This window comes from Pinus tabuliformis, chromosome 1_2 (assembly GCF_031772625.1).
Source record: "Pinus tabuliformis cultivar Carrire ecotype Pingquan chromosome 1_2, CPIR1, whole genome shotgun sequence".
Taxonomy (NCBI): Eukaryota; Viridiplantae; Streptophyta; class Pinopsida; order Pinales; family Pinaceae; genus Pinus; species Pinus tabuliformis.
In genome coordinates this window covers 384,146,625-384,165,103 of record NC_142298.1, presented here as the reverse complement: position 1 = coordinate 384,165,103, position 18,479 = coordinate 384,146,625, and the positions used below count along the sequence as shown (strand labels likewise).

The following is an 18,479-nucleotide window of genomic DNA, read 5'->3' as shown; positions in this document are numbered from 1 at the left end:
CTATCGACTTCCGAACACCTCGACAACCAACCATACCTCATTTCTACAATTATTAAATTCTCTAATAATTGACACCTAATACATGAATATCCCAACATGTTGACACCTAAACATCCACGTCACTATAGCCTAAGTGCCACCTAGATTCCACTTAGCACCATTGTGTACAATGATCCTTGTCATCTTATCATGTCAGTTGGCCATGTATGCAGAGGCCATGGTCAGTAAGGGGAAATATCTTTCAGGACAAAAGGAGGAGGACAAATGAGTTGCCATCAATGCTAAAGGGGGAGATTGTTGGCAATATTTACATTGACGTCAAGTTAAGCTAATTTATTAATGTCGATAAATGTTATTGATGTCACTAAGCTCACTGATGATAATTTATGTCTAATGGAAAATGTACATAAATGTTGAATGTTGAATATAAAAGGTTGAAAGTGATGTGAAGTTAAAAGGCTATGCTAATCAATGTGAAGGCTAAACATTGAGACAAAAGTTGAAATACATATATTTGTTTGAACATAAAATGTTGATAATCCAAATATGTTTTATCTCTTGTAATTATTACTGAATGAGCTATTATTTCAACTATATTTTATTTTACAAATAATTTTTCATAATTGAAAATGAAAAGACAAGCTTGTGAGTAGTTTTGGAAGTCTAAGACAATATGGTTCATTTCATATTCCTCCAAAGAATATAAACAACCAAGAGGGCTTGCTTATAAAAAATAAAATGTGGAATGAAACTGATGATCTTCTTTTTAATGGGTGTGGTCTACATGAGAACGAATGAGCAGTAGTAGAAGAGAAGAAGAGTAAAAAGAAGAAGCAGTTCATCAGAAAACTTGACAGCAGAATTGGATATGAGGTAACCAGCATTTGTGACTTGATATATTTCTATTATTTTATAAGTTGCAGTTTGAAAAAGAACATGTTGTAGCATGCTGAGGTAGGAGCCCCATGTGGGTTGTAGCCTGTAGAAAACTTGTGGGAGTTAGAGCTTCCTTTGAGGTAGGAGCCTCTTGTAGTTTGGAGATTACAAAAATCTGATGTAAAAAGGAGTAGCAACTTTCCTTCCCATCACTTTTAGCCTAAAGTATGTGGTTTTCTCCCTTCAGGGTTTCTACTTATATCTGGTGTCTTCATATGTTTAATTCTTGGGTGTTGTGTGAACGCTTTAAATTCTTGGTAAACAAATTTGCAAACCTCTCTCCTTGAAATCTACAAAAGGAATTCAATAACTATTAAGCACAACCATAAATCATTAATTGCAGAAGAATAAGATTAAGTTGAGAAAAATAAATAATTTAAATTACTGAATCACCCCTCCTCTCAGTGATTCCCATCTTAAATATCAATTATTTATCCATCATTTTCGTTTGTTCTTTTATACCTTTTTTTTTTCTCTTAGTTGTAACTTTCCCTTCTGGCCCCAATGTCAAAATTTGTAGGTACCTACCAGTCCTTTCTACTGGTATAAATATTACAATTTTAAGTGTGAAAGGCCCACGTGCATACATTTTTCCAGGTTCTAATTTGAACCCTATTGGGTGATTATAGGTTTCCTCTACGGAAACCATTCCTTTCCCTTCCATGGATTGTAAAAAGGTTTACTCTTTAGGGTTTTAAAGAATTATTTAATGTATTCTTTTCTACATGGTTGTAGCAAATGGATGCATAAGGATGAATTTTTGTTTTTGACCCATGCTTTTCCAACCTTTTGTAAGGAAATTATCAATGTGCGCATATATAAATAGTTCCTTAGTTAATTTGTTGTTATTTGATGTTCAACTATTGGATTATCGTAGGCAAAGGTAGTTGGAAGGTGAAGAATGTTGATGGCTCTGGCATCGGTTTATGCTTAACATATTCCTGCAACTCCCTTGACATCTCCTGAAATTAAACAACAACTACGATATATGAACATCATCTATAATTCAACACAACCAATTGACTTATTTGTGGGTGGAGTGCAAGGCTCAATTACTCCATTTGTGCATGGATCTTCTCCAACAATGGGACATCAACCAGGGAACTTTCAACCTAATCTTACTCAGACAGAGACATATCTTGAAAGGCCTAGCCAACCAGAATGGATGTGTTGGGTCCCTATAATACTAGTGATTACCCCATTACTATTGTAGTTATACCCCTTATTAATATTGTTGTGCCTCTATTGCCCCCATATTGTTATTACTGTGCCCCATAGAATTCCTCTATTATTATTTTTGTTGCTTTATATTATTATTGTTAGGTCAGCTGGATTATATTGTGACTCCTTAGACTCCTATATATAGAAAGGAGGTTTTGTCATTTGAATCATCCAAGAATTGTTCATTTATGTAATGTAAAGGAGGTTGCCCCCTCGAAGAGGCTGAATTCTAAGGCGTTGATCTATCTTTTCTATCTTTTCTTGAGCCGGTTTCATAACATTTGGTATTAGAGCTTTGGATTTTAGGGTTTCGCTGCTCCAAACAGGTCATCGTGGCATTTTCGCTATAACTTTTTTTGTGCGATGTTTCAGAAGTTAAAAAAAAAAAACCCATTTGAGAAGAAATCGCGCTGAACCTCGGGTCCAAATTTCAGAGCTTTTCGCGCTATATTTACGGAGATATGATCTGAGGAAGTTGGTCTTTTTGCAGACTCCTAAATTACATTCCAAACAGGTGACCTGGGGAAAATTGTCATAACGTTCTCTCTGGGGATCAGATTGAAATTTCGTAAGAAGGTACAGAAAGAGGATGGACTGTAGTTTTTTGTATGCATTATTCAGATCCAAAAGTCGAAACAGTGACTCGTGGCATGTCGTACAAGTTCGCTCTACTGAACTAGTCTATAATCAAGTCACTGTGGAAGATTTCACATAACTCTTCCTTGGAGAATCTAATTTGGGTCAGAATTGTGGCATTGGAAAGAGGACACAGAAGGCTACTACAGGTCACAATTTTAGAATTAGAAGATCTGAAATTACAGAGATACATCAGATTCAATATCAGGCTTCTACAAAGTGAAAAAAGGTGTGTAGTTTTTTTTTTAAATTTTTGCGTAAGCTTGGTTTGAAGGAATTCAAAGGGTATAGTAAAGAATTATTATCGGTGACTGATGCCCCAAGGAAAGAAAATGAAAACACCTATTAAGGAACCTGAAAGCTCTAGCACGACTCGTGAAGAAGAGGAAGAAATGCTACATGATATATCAAAATTACAAGAACAAGTGCAACAAATGTCACGCTCGCAAAAGCTGACAGAAGCTAAGATAAATGGCATGGAATCTAAGATAAAGGGCTTGGAAGCTAAGATGGATGATTGGAAGACAGATTTGAAGACAGACATGGAAGAATTGAAGATAGATTTGAACACAAACTTGAAGACAGGCATGATAGATATGAAGATAAATTTGACAAATTTTCTTCAAGAAATACTTACTAATGGTGAAAAGGTAGTAAAGGAAACTCATGATGCGAACAAAAGAAATGTTAATCATGATATCATAGACTCTAATGTTGGATCGAAGCCCCACCATATTCCAAAAATCGATATGAGGAAATTTGATGGCAAGGATCTTGCAACATGGATATTACAGATGGAGCAATTTTTCGATCTCAATAATGTGCAAAACACACAAAAGGTACGTATGGCAACTTTATATTTGGAACCAAATTAGTTTGTATGGTATCAATGGCTTTTCTCTCGTAAACAATTTATCACTTGGGCAATTTTTACAGAAGAATTGATAGCACATTATGAGGATACAAAAAGCAACACTTTTTTTAGCCAATTGATAAATCTCAAACAAAAGGGTTCAATAATGGAGCACATTAAGGAGTTCCAAAAATTGAACATAAGGGTAAAAGATATTCCAGAGGAGCATAGGATTGATGTGTTCATAGGGTCTTTAAAGGATAATATCAAACATGATGTTCGCCTTTGGGAACCTGATTCATTAGAGAAGGCATTCAGGTTAGCAAGAAAAATGGAAAGCAAAATTATGGCAACCAGGAAGCATACCACTCACAACTATAAAGAGGGAAGTGTTGTTGCCCCTAGTCTTCCACAACCTATAAGGTTGACACCACAAAAATTGGAAGAAAAAAGAACAAAAGGGCTTTGTTACAGTTGTGATAGCAAATACACTAAAGGTCATAAGTGTGCTGAGAAGAAATTATTCTACATAGATTGTAAAGAGGAAGAAGAAAAGGAGCAAGAAAGGTCAGAGGAAGAGGATATACTCCAGGAACAAAGCCTAGATGAATAACAAATAAATCCGACCATATCTTGTAATGCATTTGTGGGAATTACCACTCCTCAAACCATCAAGATAGAAGGACAAATCAAGAAGAAAAAGGTAATAGTGTTGATTGATTCAGGAAGCACCCACAATTTTATTCATTGTAGGGTAGCAAAAGAATTGAATTTCTTCCTATATCCAGCTCCAGAGTGTCAAGTGATGATTGCAAATGGAGGAACAATAAATTTCTCTGGAAAGTGCCATAATATCAAGCTATCCATGGGAGAATATGTATTGACTAGCTCAATGCTTTCCATTCCAATGGGAGGTGCTGATGTTGTACTAGGAGTCCAATGGCTACAATCCTTGGGTACAATAGCTTTTAATTTTCAAGAAATTTTCATCAAATTTTCTGCGGAAGGAAAGGAAGTTGAATTAAGGGGTATTGCAGGGAAACTAGGAAAGATAATAAGCTCTAATGGTATGACAAAGCTTCTAAAAAAGGAGCAAAGAGGTGTAATTGCACAATTATGTTCGCTAGATGTTTCCACATCGGAATCATCTATTTCTCCAGATCTCCAAAAAGTCCTAGACAATCATTCCAAGGTATTTGAGACTCCCAAAGGTCTCCCACCTATGCGTGATCATGATCATGCTATTCATCTGATTCCAGGAAGTGTTCCTCCAAACATCAGGCCGTACAGATATCTCTATGTCCAAAAGAGTGAAATTGAACGTATGATTGTAGAAATGCTAGAGGCTGGTATAATTCAACTGAGTCAAAGTTCTTTCTCTGCTCCAGTAGTATTGGTGCACAAGAAGGATGGATCATGGCGCATGTGTCCGGATTATAGGGAGCTCAACAAGCTCACTATTAAAGATAAGTTCCCCATTCCTGTCATTGATGAATTACTGGATGAATTGCATGGATCAATTTACTTCACCAAGTTGGATCTTCGTTCAGGATATCATCAAATTAGAATGAAGATTGAAGACATTCCGAAAATAGCATTTAGAACTCATGATGGCCATTATGAATTTTTGGTCATGCCTTTTGGCCTTACCAATGCACCTTCAACATTTCAAGGTTTGATGAATTCAATTTTCAAACCATTCCTTAGAAAATTTGTGTTAGTATTTTTTGATGATATACTAATCTACAGCAAGTCTTGGAAGGATCATGTTGAACATGTTGACAGGGTGCTACAACTATTGGAGGAGAAACAATTATATGCAAAAAGATTCAAATGTTTCTTTGGAGTCCAGGAGGTGGAATATTTGGGTCATATTGTATCTCATGAAGGAGTTAAGGTAGACCCTAGCAAAATTAAAGCCATTAAGGAATGGAAAATCCCCACATTCGTAAAGCATCTGTGAGGATTTCTTGGGTTGACAGGGTATTATCGCAAGTTTGTTAAGAATTATGGGAGAATAGCAGCACCTCTAACAACATTATTGAAGAAAGATGCATTCTCATGGACTCCGGAAGCAACAAATGCCTTTGAACATCTGAAAGAGGCAATGTGCCAAGCATCGGTCTTAGCTACACCAGAATTCACAAAAACCTTTATTGTGGAATGTGATGCTTCAGGAAATGGAATTGGTGCTATTCTAATGCATGATGAAAGACCCATTGCTTTTGAAAGTCGTCCAATCAAGGGAAAGTTTTTAAGCAAAGCTATTTATGAGAAGGAAATGTTGGCAATACTCCATGCACTTAAGAAATGGCGACCCTACCTAATGGGAAGACACTTCAAGGTAAAAACGGATCATGATAGCCTTACTTTTTAGAACAAAGATTATCCTTTGAAGAGAAACAAAAGTGGGTCACAAAGATGTTGGGTTATGACTTTGAAATCATCTACAAAAGAGGGAAGCAAAATGTGGTGGCAGATGCACTCTCAAGAAAGGATGAGGATGTGGAAGCATTGTTGTGCGCCATTTCTATTATCCAACCAGATTGGATAAACGAATCAAGAGAGGAATGGAAGAATGACGAAGAAGTGTGGGCACTTATTCGAAAGCTACAACAAGATTCCAGTTTGTCTGATACATTTAGCTGGAAAAATGATTCGTTATGGTACAAATATCTCTTATACCTCTGTAAGAATTCCCAACTAAAACAAAATATTCTTATGGAATTGCACACTTTTCCATTAGGAGGGCACTCAGGATTTCTAAAAACTTACCACAAGGTTAAGAAGGAATTTTTTTGGGATGGCCTTAAATCAGATATTCAAAAGTTTGTGGCAGAATGTTTGGTTTGCCAACAAAATAAAGTGGAAACAATTAAGACACCGGGTCTATTACAACCTTTATCCATTCCAAGCCAACATTGGGAGGAGGTTTCAATGGATTTTATCACAGGTTTACCCAAGTGTGAGGGAAAGAGTGTCATCATGGTGGTAGTTGACAGACTTACCAAGTATGCACACTTTTGTGCATTATCACATCCATTTAAAGCCAGTACGGTTTCTACTGCATTTATGGAAACAATTCAAAAGCTACATGGAAACCCAAAGATTATTGTAAGTGACAGAGATCCCATTTTCACTGGAAATTTTTGGATAGAATTATTTTCTTGTCTTGGTACTCACTTAGCTCATAGCTCATCTTATCAAACTCAATCTGATGGGAAAACTGAGATAGTAAACAAATTTTTGGAAGGATATCTTCTTTGCTTTGTATCTGATAAACAGACACAATGGGTCAAATGGTTGCCTCTGGCTGAATGGTGGTATAACACTTCCTTCCATACAACAACAAAAATGACCCCATTTATGGCACTTTATGGGTATCAGCCACCATCCATCACATCATATTTAAGTGAAAATTCTAAGGTTCAGGCAGTGGAACATCACATCGAACATCAACAAAAAGTCCTCCAACTCTTAAAGGATAACCTCGTGTTGGCAGAGAATAGAATGAAACAACAGGAAGATCAACATCACAGTGAAAGAAGTTTTGATGTAGGTGATTGGGTATTCCTACGGCTACAACCATATAAGCAAATGTCCCTCAAGCAAGCTAAGAAGGATAATAAATTATCAGCAAAGTATTATGGTCCGTACAAGGTGTTGCAAAAGATTGGTACTATGGCATACAAATTGGAGCTTCCTGCAGCTTCTCGATTGCACCCAGTTTTCCATGTTTCATGTTTAACGAAGGTTATAGGCGACAAGCTCCCAGTTCAAACAATATTGCCAGAACTTGATGAGGAAGGAAAAATTATATTGGAACCGGAAGCAGTCATAGAAGCAAGAACTCGACAACTACGAAATCGATCAATTTCAGAGTATCTTATCAAGTGGAAGAACTTATCTGCTGAAGATTCCACATGGGAGGATAAGAATTTTATGCAGAAGTATCCAGAACTACTCAAGCGTTGAGGACAACACTTTTTTGAAGGCGAGGGGCATGTTGGGTCCCTATAATACTAGTGATTACCCCATTACTATTGTAGTTATACCCCTTATTAATATTGTTGTGCCCCTATTGCCCCCATATTGTTATTACCGTGCCCCATAGAATTCCTCTATTGTTATTTTTGTGGCTTTATATTATTATTGTTAGGTCGGTTGGATTATATTGTGACTCCTTAGACTCCTATATATAGAAAGGAGGTTTTGTCATTTGAATCATCCAATAATTGTTCATTTATGTAATGTAAAGGAGGTTGCCCCCTCGAAGAGGCTGAATTCTAATGCGTTGATCTATCTTTTCTATCTTTTCTTGAGCTGGTTTCATAACAGGATGTGCTACATAAAAAAAAGGGACTGTAAATTTGGTTTTTCCTGTAGATATTACCACCCTCAGGAAAGAGTTTCACAGTCATCTACCTATGTGCTTAGTCTAATTTGACTTCCCCTGTGACCTATAAGTTTTTAATATTTTGACAAGTCTTTATTTACTCTTTGATTTTGTATCTGTATTGAATGTCTTTTGAGCTTATGGCTATCTATAGACTCTTTATTTATTGGATCTCAAAGAACTCAAGTTTGGAAAGGAATGAAATATTTTGAGAAGTGTCATGTAATTCCTTGAGAATTTTGTTTCAATTCATGTTGCTTACTGTGCGTTTTTGTTTGTTCTGATATTAAGATGCAACCGACATGCACCTATTACAACCACTATGTATATGTAAGTTTGGACTGACATGCAAGTTTAATCATCCAATGATAGGTCTTTCTTATAGTCTGTCAACTTCTTCCCTTTCAGAGATACCAGTGGCTCCATATCCTAGAGGTAGTTCCCCAACAACCACACATGTTCAGTCCATTTCAGAACCCACATAGGAAATTACAAAGAGAAGAGATCAACCCTCAAGAGAGCCTACTAGCTCCAAACAAGATTCAGATACTTTTGTTTTAGGAAATAAAAAGGAAAATGCTTCTACATATTTTGATGTTGTTATTTCATCCAAGTTTGCACAAATTGCATTGTGATAAATGTAGCTGGTCCATGGCATAGTTTGTGAAAATTAGAATTTCTATTTCGAGATACAACATAGTTTGCAAGGCTGAATTCCTTAAAGTATCCAAAATATGTAAAGATGTTGAAATTTCATCCATTTCATTCTTTTTCTCCTATCTAGGGTGAACAGGTGTAGTAAAATAAGGCTGAAACTTTACCCATGACACCTTATTTTAAGTCTACAATTCTTTTTTAATGTAAATGGTTGTTATTGGATAATCCCGATTCAAATGAAAGTTGTATTTTATTATATGAAGGGATTTTTCATGATTCACCAATGCCATCAAGCTATTTATCTCCCTTTCTCTCACACAAACACACGTGCATGTGCATTTAAGCACTATTTGTTGTTTAAACCTAATTAAATTAACATTTTCAGTGTGATGAGACGTATGATTGATACATTCTAGTGAAGTTTTAGAACATATATCATCTGGATGATTTGGATTCAACGCATTTTTCCATGTCATTTGCTTCAACATTAACTATGTTTAAGAGAATTTTGTATTTTTATGGATAAAAAATGGACTTTATGTTTGAATTTTTTTATTTATTACCCATGAATGACATAAAATATGGAGTAGTCTGCTTCAATAGATTCCTTCACCCAGTAAATATTGGTCCATTGCATGTTCTTAATGGTCATTGTAGATTAACTTTAATGTGGATGTTTTCATATTAGGAACCCATAAGTTTGTATGAGAAAGTGAGTTGTCTAGACTCTTTAAGAATGATGACATGTAGTTTTTAGTGACTATTTGGTGCTTCTTCTTCTCATAGGATATACAAGTTACAAGTAACTACTTACAATAACACTTGTGGATCTTCGAACGTGGATGTCACATAGTTCTGTGTGGACAAAATAAATTCTTAGGTGTTCATCGTCTTTGGCTAACAAAATCTGTGAATTTTTGTATCACATGTGGAGTCATGCAACTTGACATATAACTGCTTCTATCAATGAGCGGAGCGCTCCCTTTAGGGCATACTGCTTTGACCATGTATTATCCAAGAAACCAATAATCCCCTCAATCAAGCAATAATTTATTCCTAAAATTGTTGCTCTAATAAAGACACATTCTTGTAAGTTTTCTCCTTAGTTTGTCACAACTGTATGGATGAGGGAAACCTTCTAGTTGCAATCCAAGTGTTGACTTAGAAGTGGGTTGAATCTTCTCAAGCATGTCCAAAAAATATCTATGGAAGATCATGCATCTAGGAGGGGTCAGTTTCCAATTCACTGCAAAATAAATGTGCAAGGATAAAAGTAAACACTGAATGTGTTGCTTGTAAGATCTCTTATGATCTCTGTTAGCATATTCATCACAATATCTCATGTAGTTGTTTTTGGGTGGTGGTTTTTTTGCTTGGATACTCTAGTGTCTATGTACACAAGTGATAATGACTGTAAGAATCATATCAATTGAAGAAAATTAGAGTCATTATCCACATGTTTCCTCCTTGTGGCTCATTTCTCTGACCCAGACTAACAACCCTCTTTGATCTCAACTTATATATTCAAGAGAGGGTCAACCTTCCTCCAATACTGGACCTAATATGGACTACCTTGAAACATGTGAAACCAATTGGATATGGTATTGGATGCCCTCCTTGGTATCTTTGGTTTATAACACCAAACTTTACCAAGAGAAGGGAGTGCTCCTTCATACAACATTTATTTATACATTTCCTGCCTTTGAAGACACATCGATGTTATATGTAACTATTTCATACTTTGAACTACCCATGAAAAATACTTCTGTGATCATTGTATGGATATTGTTGATCATGGCTAGGGGGACATGATACATATTCTACTACAAATAAAAAATATGCCTGAACCAAATTTAGCAAGAGATGGAACAAAAATGTTAGGCCGAAACTTGACGCAGGAAACCCGCTCATAAGGCAAATCCCTCCATATATAAACTATCGGAAACTTGGACTTATGGTTATGTTCACACATCTCTATCGGAAGCGTTATTGTTGCTTTCCTTTAAAAACCCGACCTATACAACTTTATTGAATTACAAAGGAAATAAGGGGAAAACCCGCTCCGAAACTCAAAAGCTGGAACTCAAAACTTATACAGCCGGAACTATATATATCGTCGGGTTCGTGTTCCGCTTTAGTCCTTCCGACGCGCTGCTCCTTTATATTCCCCAATTCTCCAATCAGCGATTCATCGCTATCGCGATATCGCTTAATCGCACATCGGCCTTCCATCACACTATCCATCGCCTGATTCACTAATGCGATTAGTGATCAAATCATGGCTGCCCATTTCATCCTCTGATCCAATGGTCAACGTTGCGCTCGATCCACAAACTAATCGCCAATTCCCTGCCATCGATTAAACTGTAGCAGATCTGACGGTTCACATCTATTTCGGGTAGACAACAAGCTCGGAGGTTAACCACTTGATAAGGCGGTTTCCTCTCTCCTCCCTTTGCTACGTGTCAAACGTTCAATGGGAACAACGGCCACACAACATTACTGCGTACCACCTTTTAATCACTCGATATACCATTTTGGTATATAAAATTACTAAAATTCGCCGATGCAATAAAGTGGTCCTGCTTGGCTTGATTAGATATGGTCCGTTGATCTTATAGATCCAATGGCCACAATTCCTTCTCACAATTATTTCCTCCTATATTGGTCTCGCTTGTTTTAATAAACTTTGCGTTATAAACACATTCTCCGCCATACTCTGTTCTTCACTGCCATTACTCCATACGACAGATAACTATGATATTTTTGAAGCGACGATTGGGTTTTAAGTGGATCAAACAATGTTACCAACAATAAAGCTCCAATTACCTTTGATCGTTGCAACACATGACTTATGCATAAAACAAACATAGCAAAATGCCTCAGTTATTCCGCAGGCAAACAATACAGAGATAAGGAAAGGTTTTCAACAAAAACAACACCTCCACAACACTGGTATTTTATTCAATAAAGAGTTACAGAGTCTCACCCTCTAGATCGATTACAACAATAATAGACCATGTTTCTTTCGTTAGCCTCTATCTACACTCCAGCTAATCTATTCAACCTCTCTCTTCTCTCTCGCTAACCTCTGAATTATACCAATAGATCATATTTTATAGAAGAATGGGTTCATGAACCAATTCTGGTTTAGAACCAGAAATCTCTCACTCTCTCCTAAAAAGTCTCTTCAACTCCACTCTTTTCTGAACAAACGCTAAATCAAGCTTTCAATTTCCTCATATTCTATTCAAACCAAATAAATCTAACTGTTTGGCCTGATCTCCACACAGGGAGGATCAATCAGCCACTATGCCCTTTTCTCATATTTGACAATAAATAAACACTCTCACACATTTAAATAAATAAAATTAACTAAACTCTTATCTTCCAACCACTTGTTAGTCACAACATGTGATCATGTTATCACATTGCTGACTAGGCTTGTATTCTCCTACATCAGACTCCCAAAGTTGAAAGTTTCCATGACCTCCTAGTCATGTCTTCCTTCTACTGATCATCCAGTATCCCAAAATTTACTTTGTAACTAGTCATCATTTTCATCATGCTGTTGATTCAATTCTTTTGCCACTGTCACTTCTGTTCCTCCAGATTTGCAAATCTTATGTTGTTGCTGCCCTTTTTCCTTGCTGATACAAATTCTTGTTGTTAATTTCTCTTCCTTGTTGTCCCTCTTCTTCACTGACTTCATCTTCCATAATTTCTCAATTTCCTCCTTACCATTTGTTCTTAACTGAACTCCACTAACATTTGCCTGCTATACATTTCTTTCCATCACAGAAATTATGAAATTTCCATGCAATTATTCTTCACCTCTGCCATTTACAAATTGTTGTTTGTACTCTACATCTTCTCTTCCATTATCATCAAAGATAATCCTTTCCTCTATGTTATCAGGTTCATCTAATAACCTTTCAAAAAAAATGTAAATTCCTTCATATTCAATGAGCATGTCATTTTCATATGACTCCTTCTTCCTGCATAAAACAAAATTTCCATCACAATTTTCAGATTCAAAATAAATATGGTTTTCAATCTTCATAGGTGATTTTTCCATCAACTCTTTATACTGTCCTTTTGCAAAAGTTATGAAATTGTCATCAATTTCCATTCCAATACTTTCCTCTACATTACATAGTGTTCCTTGTTCTAACACAAGATTATCATTCAACAATTCAATAGCTAGGATTTCTTGGAGCATATCATTATGAAGTATCTTTTCATCCTCTATACTTATACCATTGCAACAAAATGGTGTTGTTTCATCTTTTCCTACAACAGAAAAAAAATTCTTCTTTTCTAAAGCTTCTTAATGGTTTACAGCTTCATAAAAATAATCCACTTTAAAATCATAGAATTCCTAAACTTCTGCATCTTCCCACATTATATTACATTCCTTCATAATTTCCATAGTACTTCCATTTTGATTCTCTACTGAAGATATTTCATTTTGATTGTCATCACAAACTTTCATTTTCTTATCTTCAGCTTCTTTAATTATGACAATTTCCCTGTCAATAACATCATTCTCAAGATTATTAAATACATGCTCAAAATATCTTTCTGTTTCAGCCATCTCTTCCAGTAATCTCACTTCTTCATCAACATGCATAAGCACATTGTCCAATTGTTGTTCATCACCTGTCAAACCTGAAAACAAACGCAACATGTTAGTTTCAAAATTACAAGGCTCTTCATTTGAAGTCTTAGTGATCAGCTCCTCATGCTTCCCTGAACCATTCTGATGGTTCACTAAGTTATTGAGAAATTCTTCCTCAACATCTTTGATTTCTTCCTCATCAAAGAAAACTTTTGGGACTGCAACTTCTTGACTATGCGTGGCAACTTCATCACAAGTTTGTAGAATACCTTCCTATTCTACACAATTTCTTCCAACACTCAATTTATCCAAATAAGACAACAGTGTCTCTTCCTCTTCTCTGATAAGACTTTGATCTTTCAAAGATTTCCTTGACTTAACTTCTTCAGCTAAGTTCTCTGTGTCAACTTTCCTTCTCTTCACTTTACAAAGAGGCAATGCATTTGTTTCCTTTCCTGTTTCCATTTCCCATTGGTCTTCTATACATGCTAAAATTCCTTCAAATATGATCCAATAAGTTTTCACTAAGAGAGGACACAACCATTTAGCCATACCTTTTAATTTCCTCCACCAATTGAAGTCTTAAAAGTCCTTATGCATCTCCTTTTTTGTTTGTCTTGCCTCTACCTCTTTCACCTTTTTATACACAAGTTCAAATTCATTAGACTGAATACCTGCAAATTTACATTCACAGAAATAATTAATCCCAAAAATATGAGATCCTCTTGTCCGTGAGGATGCTACCAGCACATTCCTCTCATTCTGATATGCATGGATCAGTTCTCCATCATTGTCATCACTATCTCCTTCCCCAAGGAGAGATCCTTTCTCTGGTTCACAGATGTATTCTATTCCTTCATTCTCAACTGTTCGAAGTATTAAATTCTCAGCAAACAATTCTTTGACAGGCCATTTAACTTTTCTCCCCACATAAAATCGTTGTTTCCACTTTTCTCTAATTACTTTCAATACCAGCTTCTCCAAATGTCTAAGTTTTGCCTTCATCTTAGCCAACTCTATGTCCCTTTCTTCTTTACTCATTCCTTTGAGTCCAACTGCTTCAACACTCTTTTCCCTCTGTTTCTGACTTTCCTCTGTACCCTTGTCATGACTATCAATATTCAGTTCCATTTCTTCCTTTGGTGAACTTTCCTTGTTCACTAGTGAGTTGCAACTAACCTTCTCCATTTCACCTGTAACAAGTCTCCTTCATGCCTCACCAAACTTTCCTAAGTTTAGCCTTTTAGCATCTATTGGTTCTTTCCTCGAACCTTTCACTGACTAACAATTCTACTCAGCACTCCTCTTGCTGGAATTGTTATCTCCTATCCACAATCACAATTGTGGAGCATCCTCAACAACTTCTACCCAACCATAGTTGGAAGTTGTTCTCATCTTCTCTCGAACACTCCTTGCTTTAGGCTCTGCATCTTCAATTTCTCACTTCCTTCTTTCATTCAGTAATTTCATTTACTGTCGGGTACTGTCACCTTTACTCATCTGAGAATTCTTCTTGCTCTATCTTCTTTAACATAGCTCATATGCTATGATGCTAGTACAATGCATTCTATCTTTCAACAATTCCACTACTTCCACTGACCTGCACAATCTTATCTCAAGATACATCAAAGCATCTTTCAAACCTGCAATATTTCCTTCAAAGATGTCTTAAAACTAATTCCCATTCCATCAGTTAAATCTTTGTCAAAGGTTTCATCTGTTCACTATTTCATTTAGAATTTCCATTCAAAAGACTCCATACTTCCATCAACTATTGCCCATTTTACTTTTAATAATAGACTCTTCAGCTTTCAAGATCAATTGGGATTAAATCTGAACTAAAATTATTTTACCAATTCATGACAGACACTACCAATTCCTTCTGATAACATGTTTGTAAGCAAATCCTGTCTTGCTTCTATAAATTCCAAAATTCATTCCTTGTAGTGGTTCTTCTTTCAGTCCTATTAAACTAAATCTCTGTTCTTTCAATCATCAATATCATTGCCTTCAACAATACTTCAAACAATCCTCAATCATTCTCAGTTTTCACAAAATTCTTCAAATCATTTAAATGACTTCAATGCCATAGAAAACCACTCTTCTATCCAGCTTTAACTTCTAAATATTTCATCTCAATCAAATCAATCATGCAATCAACTTACATGGAAATTTCATTTTCCTGAAAGGAAAACACCTTCTCCTTTGAAATTTCAATCCCTTGTTGTTCTTTAGACATTCAAACAAATCTCTGCAAAATTATCAAATTTAAACATTCTTACCAGGCCTTCCTCAGAAGTTCACTACTTCCCCATTCTAATCTCAGTGTCCTTTGTAGTCTGATCCCCATCTGTATCAGATTCACTTCATATGTTGAGATTACAATTCAATTTTCAAACCAATCCTTACAGAGCGTTGATCTAGCTCTGATACTAAAAATGACGCAGGAAACTTGCTCATAAGGAAAATCCCTCCATATATAAACTATTGGAAACTTGGACTTATGGTTATGTTCACACATCTCTATCGGACGTGTTATTGTTGCTTTCCTTTAAAAACCCGACCTATAAAATTTTATTGAATTACAAAGGAAATACGGGGAAAACCCGCTCCGAAACTCAAAAACCAGAACTCAAAACTTATATAGCCGGAACTATATATATCATCGGGTCTGTGTTCTGCTTCAGTCCTTCCGATGCGCTGCTCCATTATATTCCCCAATTCTCAGATCAGTGATTCATCGCTATCGCGATATCGCTTAATCGCACATCAGCCTTCCATCGCACTATCCAATGCCTGATTCACTAATGCGATTAGTGATCAAATCGTGGCCTTCCATTGCATCCTCTGATCCGACAGTCGACGTTGCGCCCGATCCACTAACTAATTGCCAATTCCCCGCCGTAGATTAAACTGCGGCAGATCTGACTGTTCACATCTATTTCGGGTAGACAATAAGCCCGGAGGTTAACTGCCCGATAAGGCGATTTCCTCTCTCCTCCCTTTGCTACGTGTCAAACGTTCAATGGGATCGGCGGCCACACAACATTACCGCTTACCACCTTTTAATCGCCCGATATACCATTTTGGTATATAAATCCACCTTTCCTTACTAAAATTCGCCGACGCGATAAAGTGGTCCTGCTCGGCTTGATTAGATCTGATCCGTTGATCTTATAGATCTAACGTCCATGATTCCTTCTCACAATTATTTCCTCCTATATTGGTCTCGCTTGTTTTAATAGACTTTGCGTTGTAAACACATTCTCCACCATACTCTATTCTTCACTGTCATTACTCCATACAACAGATAACTATGATATTTTTGAAGCGACGATTGGGTTTTAAGCGGCTCAAACATTGTTACCAACAATAAAGCTCCAATTACCTTTGATCACTGCAACACATGACTTATGCATAAAATAATTAGAGCAAAATGCCTCAGTTATTCCGCAGGAAAACAATACAGAGATAAGGAAAGGTTTTCAACAAAAACAATGCCTCCACAACACTGGTATTTTATTTAGTAATGAGTTACAGAGTCTCGCCCTCTGGCTCGATTACAACAATAATAGACCCTGTTTCTTTCGCTAGCCTCTATCTACACTCCAGCTAATCTATTCAACCTCTCTCTTCTCTCTCGCTAACCTCTGAATTATGCAAATAGATCATATTTTATACAAGAATAGGTTCATGAACCAATTCTGGTTTAGAACCAAAAATTTCTCACTCTCTCCTAAAAAGTCTTTTCAACTCCACTCTTTTCTAAACAAACACTAAATCAAGCTTTCAGTTTCCTCATATTCTATTCAAACCAAATAAATCTAACTGTTTGGCCTGATCTCCACACAGGGATTATCAATCATCCACTATGCCCTTTTCTCATATTTGACAATAAATAAACACTCTTACACATTTAAATAAATAAAATTAGCTAATCTCTTATCTTCCAACCCCTTGTTAGTCACAACATGTGATCATGCTATCATATTGCTGACTAGGCTTGTATGCTCCTACATCAAACCAGATTTACCAAGATATGGAACAAAATTGTTAGGCCTGAACTAGATTTAGAAAGACATGGAACAAAAATGTTAGGCCTGAACTAGATTTAGCAAGAGATGGACCAAATTCACTACTAGTGCATCATAAACCTGATTCATTATCGCTAGAGTAATGGGCTTAAGCTACTGTAGGTGATCAAGGTGCCTCAACTCCACATCTATCCTCCACATACGTGCACCTAAAATGAGTCTCTTCCCTCTTGAACTGCCATTTATACTAAGAAATATTTTAGGGTTTACCTCTAAAAAATTATGAATATATAAGTCGACCCGACTTCATTTTTTTTGGTTTATAATGTTCTCTGCTAAAGCCCTGAAATTGGTTCTCCCTTAATTCTACCCACTTGATATAACCCCTGAAATATGTTAAATGTGTTCCAAGTTCTGAGTGCTATTTTTAGAAGCATAATGAACATAAGCCTACTCTCAGAGAGGTCTAGAAAATAACTACTTTTACCAAACAATGTAAAGATGCTAGAGGTTCCACTAGATCTATTTCCTTTGTCTATTGGATTCTTTTTAGGTAGTTGAGTTCAAAACATTTGAACTATCACATATTGTTGTATGATTTTTTCCATATATTTGGATATCCCTTTAAATGGCCCCATTCTCCAACCTCTCTCAAAGGATACAAATTCAATTTCTTATGTAAAAAACAAAGCTATTAAAATATGTAATAACAAGAACATAATTAATGTTCTCAACATAAATAAAAATGCATTCACATTGAGGACCTGAAAGATCTTGTAGAGTGGACATGTACAACCAAAAATATGCCTCTACCTCTGCCCATATCAAATAATGGAGAAAGTTGTCACCAATGTAATGAACCCACACCTTTGTACTATTGAAGCTAATCCAATGATTTAGGCTTGATGATACATGATACACAATGAGCCTCAACACCTATGTGAATAACATATTGGAAATGATTTATTGGTTGTTGTCACATGTTTTTCCTTTGCTAGTTTAAAAGACAATAAAATGTGAAGCATCACATTGGTTAGTAGATGTGTGATGACATTATTTAAAGCTAGAGCGGCATACAACACTCATTTGTCTTCATCAACTATATAACCAACTAATCTTAAAAGA

The 18,479-nt window shown here is 36.1% G+C and overlaps 1 pseudogene; it reads left to right on the top strand.

Annotated features, from left to right (window-relative positions):
* The first annotated feature begins 1,873 nt into the window (after window positions 1-1,873).
* Window positions 1,874-8,844, top strand: LOC149205979 (uncharacterized; annotated as a pseudogene).
* The last annotated feature ends 9,635 nt before the right edge of the window (window positions 8,845-18,479 follow it).